Genomic DNA, 6,138 nt, shown 5'->3' with positions numbered 1-6,138 from the left:
GGTCCAAAGTCCCCAGCCCCTCCATCTCTCCGCGTCGTCATCTGTGTCCATCTCTGGCATCACTGCTTCTCTGGGTAGGGTTCCGTTCTCCGCTCTTCTCCCTTGATGGTCCCAGAAACCTCCGCCCCTAGACTGCAAAGTCAATCACTCCCCTCCCTTTGCTACAAAATGTCTACCTTTACATTTCCAACCCTTATAATAAGTCCTGATAACAATTATTCACCATTGTATCTCAAGAGACCTATCTGCATCTCCTTTCCTCAGCCCGGCCTAGACAGATAGGATACTACTCAGTGGAGATTTTACCTTGCGCCACATCCTTTGGGTATAGGTTCCCTCTTGTAAAGCCTGTAAGCCAGTCACTTCTTGCCGTGTACCGATGCAAATACATAAGGGTAGTTTAATCAAGCTCGAGCCAGGTCTCTAACCTTATCCGACGCATCATCGGAATAGGGAAAGAGCCCTGAATTCATTGTCTGCAGGGTCTTTATAGAGTTTCAAACAGCTCAGGTTTCTCAGCTTTACAATCTTTGGATTGGTTAACAATTGGCAAACTATGAGATGTTACAGTTTAATTGGTCAGGACTGGTGGTCTTTGTTCTTAGGCTAGGGTAAAGGAAAACATCTGGCCTCTGGCCTTGAGCTGCCTGGCTATTTATACATATATCATTTTCTTGGAGCTAGAGGACGTGTTCCAGCTAACATACAGAATGGAGATTGACCTTGTCTCTGGAGGGAACTAAAAACTGAGGCCTTGTCTATTTAAAATGCTTTCCTGAGCCTGACTAGAGTTTAGTCAAGCAGTCTCTAGGTAGGCAAAATCAGGTAAAATCAGTTTGGTCCTTACATTCTTATCAGCTGGACGCTTCACTTTCCACTCTAGTCCTCTGTGGTTATGTCGCTGACTCTGGGCACAAGAATCCCCAGGTCTTACCACACTGCTGGCCAGCCAGGTCTCCAGCCAGGGTCACAGGAGTCTATTGGATGTTGTAGGGCTTAGCTCGCAGCTTCATTGCTGCTTTTCCCTCACTTCCCCTTATCGGTGATGAATGTGGTCATCAGTCAGAGTGTGTATTCCCATTGGGTTTTAGTCTTCGAAGGAGGTTTGCCCTGAGGAGACCTGACATCTTGCCTTGATGTCTCCTGGGTGAGCCACTTGTATTATTTTATATTTTTCCTGTCAGTCTTTCTTTCAGAAAGTATCTTCTGTTCTTCTGGCTGCTGCTCCAGGCTGGTCTGCTTGTCCTTTCAAGTGGAAATTTCCCCTCAGAAGATTCTGGATGCTGTTCAGGAATCCACCTATGGTCTTGTGTAATACAGAGGCTTTGCAGGAAGCTTCCTTCACTGTGCACATTGAAGCCCCATTTTAGGTATTCCAATCAGTTATAGGCAGAACATGGACTTATAAGCTTTCTATGGTGCTATTTCTGACTATTCTTTCTCTCTCCCTCCAGTGTCTATTTTATAGTGGTATGCCAGGGAAACCAAGATTCAAAAGACAGCCAAGCATCTTAACACTGTTCCCCCACTTTCCCCATTCCAACCATGTCTCAATCTCTGTATCCCAAAGCCCTGTTGTTCCAGAGTTGTGCATATATCATTATTTGTCTCTGTCCCACTTCAGCTTCACATTTATCCTATCATATTACATTTCATTGCAATGATTACAATCCCCTCTATGCGTCATCAAATAACCAAAGGATACACCCCACAGGCCTTCCCCCTACCCCTGGCTGTCAGCAAACAGCTCCTCTCCCTCCCTGAGTCCTGTGTCCCCAGCCACTTCATCTGTCCATGCCATCATCACTCTCTCCATGCCTGGCCTCACTGCCTCTCTGGGTAGGTCACACTTTCTGCTCTTCTTGTTTGATGGTACCAGGCACCCTGTTCCTGGGCTGCAAAATCAATCAATCTCCTCCTTTGCCAAACAACAACAACAACAAAACCCCCCAAAAAATCTGCCTTCACATTTCCTACCCTCACAATCAGTCCTGATGGCAGGTATTCACTGTTGTACCACAAGAATCTTATCCCCATTTCCTTTCATCAGCCTGGTCCCAACAGATTGGAAATCATTCAGTGGAGGTTCTGCCTACCCCTGCCCTGTCTGGAACTAGGCTCCCTCTTGAAAGCTTGTAAACCAGTCACTTGTCTTTATAATCCCACCCCCATTTGGGGTCTGGGCAATTTTCAGCTCCCCTCAAGGTATTCCAGTCAGTTAGAGGCTGAAGGTGGGCTTACATGTTCTCTCTTGTGATGTTTCTGGCTATTCCTCCCCGCCCTCCCCCAAGCGTCTATTTCACAATGATAGGCAAGGGAAACAAAGATTTAAAAGACAGCCAAGCATCCTAACATTATTCACCTTTTATTCCCTTTCAGGCTATGCCTCTATCCCTGTATCCTGAAGTCCTGTTATTCCAAGGTTGTGTATATATTATCATTTACCTCTGTCCCATCTAGCCCATGCAAACCTGCCCAACCATTATCCTGTCCACCTTGTTCTTCTTTTTCCCTCTCCCTCCTTGTGTATTGCTGCCCCGCCCCTCCCCAGGACCCAGGCTCTCCTGTGTCTATTCCGTAGCCTGTGCTCTTTCTTCCCCTCCCATCCCTTCATCCCATACATCCCAGTGTTCAGCAGTTATATATATATAGGTTGTTGTTGTTGTTTTTTCCCTTTTGAGTGGGTTCTTTTTCTCAGCCATTTACAATAATTGTCTTATGCAGTATTTCTCCTTTTGTGACTGACTAATTTTACTCAACATAATGCCCTTAAGGCTCATCCATGTTACGTGATGGCTTGCATCTTCCTTGTTGCTCTTCAAGGTAGGATAGTATTCCGTTGTGTGCACATACCACAGTTTGTTTATCCATTCTTCAATTGATGAACATTTTGGCTGTCTCTATTTTTTTGCTCTTGTAAATAGTGCTGCTATGAACATTGGTGTGCATATATCTACTTGTGTTATGGCTCTTATTTCTTGTGGGTAAATATCAAGTAGAGAAATTGCTGGGTCATAAGGTATTTCTATTTCCAACCTTCTGAGGAAGCGAGCAGGCTAATTTTTAAGTTGATAATTTTGCAAGGCATGCAAATGATGTTACACATTTTGGCAGAAAAATGGTTCCCCACCCCTGTAAATTGTTAGGGCAGCCGAAGGCCTCACCTTTCTCCCATGGAGTGGCTGTTGGATTCCAACTGTTGTCCTTTTGGTCAGTGGTCCTATGCATAAGCCACTTTGCCAAAAAAGCTTCTTGTTGTATGGCTCATAGTGACCCTGCATAGGATTTTCAAGGCTGTAAATCTTTACCGGAGCAGAAAGCCTCATCTTTTTCCTGCGGAACAGCTGGTAGCTTCAAATTGCTGAGCTTTAGGTTAACAGCGCAACTCATAACTACTTTGCTACCAGAGCGCCTTATTATATAGAGCACAACTGACCATATAGTAGAGAGATTAGTTAGGTGCATCTGGCCTAATTACATAGCACTGTGGGTTAGGCTGTGAGCTGCTAACTGAAAGATTGGCAGTTCAAATACACCTGATGCTTGTAGGGAGCCAGATGAAGCTGTCTGCTTCAGTAAAGATTTCTTGGAAATCTGGTATAGAGGTATTGTGAATTGAGATTGATTCAACGGCAGTGGGTTTGGTTTGCTGTTTTGGTTTCTACTAATGTCAGGTCTCAGAGGGGAAGTCAGAGGCATGAAGCATGCATTATACTATTTTTAAAATTGGGTACCTGACCCCATCCACAATCTCTGGTGTTGAGCTGTAGATTAAGCACTGGATAGGTAACCGAAAGATTGGCAGTTCAAACCCACCAGCCGTTCCATGGTAGACAGATGAAGTTTTCTGCTTCCATAAATATTTACAGTCTTGGCAGCCCTATAAGGGTCACTATGAATTGGAAACAACTCAATGGCAATGGTTTTTGTTTTTGTTTATAAGCCCCAGATGTGGTGCTGTAGAATAAGCAATGGAATGGTAATCATAAGGCTGGCAGTGCAAACCCACTGCCCATGCTCAGAAAATGTATACAGGGTCACTATGAGTCAGCACCAACTCGACGATGCACAATAACAAATAAAAACTGAAAAAACAACCTCCTTCCCCTCCTACCTTCATGAAGATATCATGTAGTTCTAAATACTTGTGGATGTGACTTTGAAAAGAAGTTCTTTGAAGATGTCACCTGCTAATTGGAGTAGAATTGAATCTAATCCAGTATGAATAATACTCTTATAAAAGAAATGGAAGGGATATAGACAGAGACACAAAGGCAAGACAGTCATGTGAGAATGAAAGCAGAGATTAGAGTGTTGCATCTACAAAGAAATGCCAGGAACCACCAGAAGCAAGGAGGAGGCAAGCTTAGATAGCTCACATTTAACATTTTTCCTCCCCCAAAGCCTTCAGAGAGAGCCTGACCCTGCTGATAACTTGATTTTAGACTCGAAACTGTAAGACACTAGATTTTTGTTGCTTGAAATCACCCAGTTTGCAGTACTTTATTATGGCAATCTTTGGAAAGCAATATATAAAAAATGCAGTCTCCATTGACAACTAGCAAGACAGAATGAGGAACATCAGTCCTACAACTGCAAGGAAATGTATTCTACCAACAACTTAATGGAGTTGGAAGCAGGTATTTCCAGACTTGAGCCCCAGTTGAGATTGAAGCTGGCCAGCACGTTAATTTCAGTTTTTTTAATGAGATCCTGAGCAAAGGACCTAGCTAAAATATGTCAAAATTCTGACCCATGTAAACAATGAGCTTAAAAATGGTTAGTTGTAAATCATTACCCTTGTGACAATTTGTTACACAACAACAGAAAACTAAGCTGATAAATTTATTATTAATGAATAACTAATTTTGTTCAGAATTATTTACTTAATATGGTAGAGACAACTATGATCAACCAAATGTGAAATATCCATATTTATGCCCCTTCCAAAGAAATGTGACCTAAGAGAATATGTAAATAATAAACAGTATTACTAATATCACATGCAATTAAAATTTTCTGAAGGTAATTTAAAAATGGTTGTAACAGTACATTGACAAAGAACAGCCAGAAATTCCAGTCAGATTCAGAAGAGGACTTAGAATGAGGGACATCAGGTATATTTTGGCTGAAAGCAAAGACTACCAGAAAGATGTGCATATTGACTAGGCAAAGGCTTTTGACTTCATTGTTCATGACAAACTATGGATAGCATTATGAAGAATGGATATTCCAGAACACTTAATTTTCTTCATGAGGAATCTGTACATAGATCAAGCTGCTGTTAGAACAGAACAAGGGGGCACTGAGTGGTTTAAAATTAGGTTAAGTGTAGGCAGGGCCTATATCCTTCAACGGTATTTTTTCCATCTGCTGCTGTTGTTGTTAGGTGCCACCAAGTCAGTGCCGACTGAAAACAACCCTATGTGCAGCAAAATGAAACACTGCCCTGTCTAGCACCGACCTATCATTGCTGTGTTTGAACTCAATGCTGCTGCCATTGTGCCAATCCATCTTGTTGGGGATTCTTCTTCTTTGTCTCCAACTCTCCACATTTCCAAACAAATCTTTCCCCAAGGACTGGTAGTTGTCTTCCAAATTTCTTGACATGGATGAGTGAGTGCCTTCAATGCTGCATCAGTTTGTTGAAATATTTCGATTTGTATTCCATCAATTGCCTTGTTCTTTGCCAATCCTTTCAATGCACGTTGACTTCTTCCGTCAGTATTGATGGTATTTGTTCTTATGCTACTTCTTGAAATGGTTGAACAACGACTATATTTCTTTTTGGTACAGTGACTCTGTTGCTTTAATTTTCTTTCAATGCTTTCTGAATCATTCAATATTTTGCCCCTAGAATCTTTCAATATTGCACAAGTCAAGGCTTGGATTCTTTCTTCAGTTCTTTCACCTTCTGAAACGCTGTGTGTATTCTTCCCTTTTGGCTTTCTAACTTCAGGTCTTCTTTACATTTCGTTGTAATATTTGACTTCATCTTCTTGAGTTACCCTTTGAAATTTTCTATTCAACTAGTTTACCTCCTCATTTCTACCATCTGATTTAGCATCTCTGATAGCGTCGTGGTTACAAATCAGGCAGCGAACGGCAAGGTCAACAGTTGGAAACTACCAGCCATTC

This window comes from Chrysochloris asiatica, unplaced genomic scaffold (assembly GCF_000296735.1).
Source record: "Chrysochloris asiatica unplaced genomic scaffold, ChrAsi1.0 scaffold00269, whole genome shotgun sequence".
NCBI classification, from domain to species: domain Eukaryota; kingdom Metazoa; phylum Chordata; class Mammalia; order Afrosoricida; family Chrysochloridae; genus Chrysochloris; species Chrysochloris asiatica.
Note: the sequence above shows the minus strand (reverse complement) of the source record.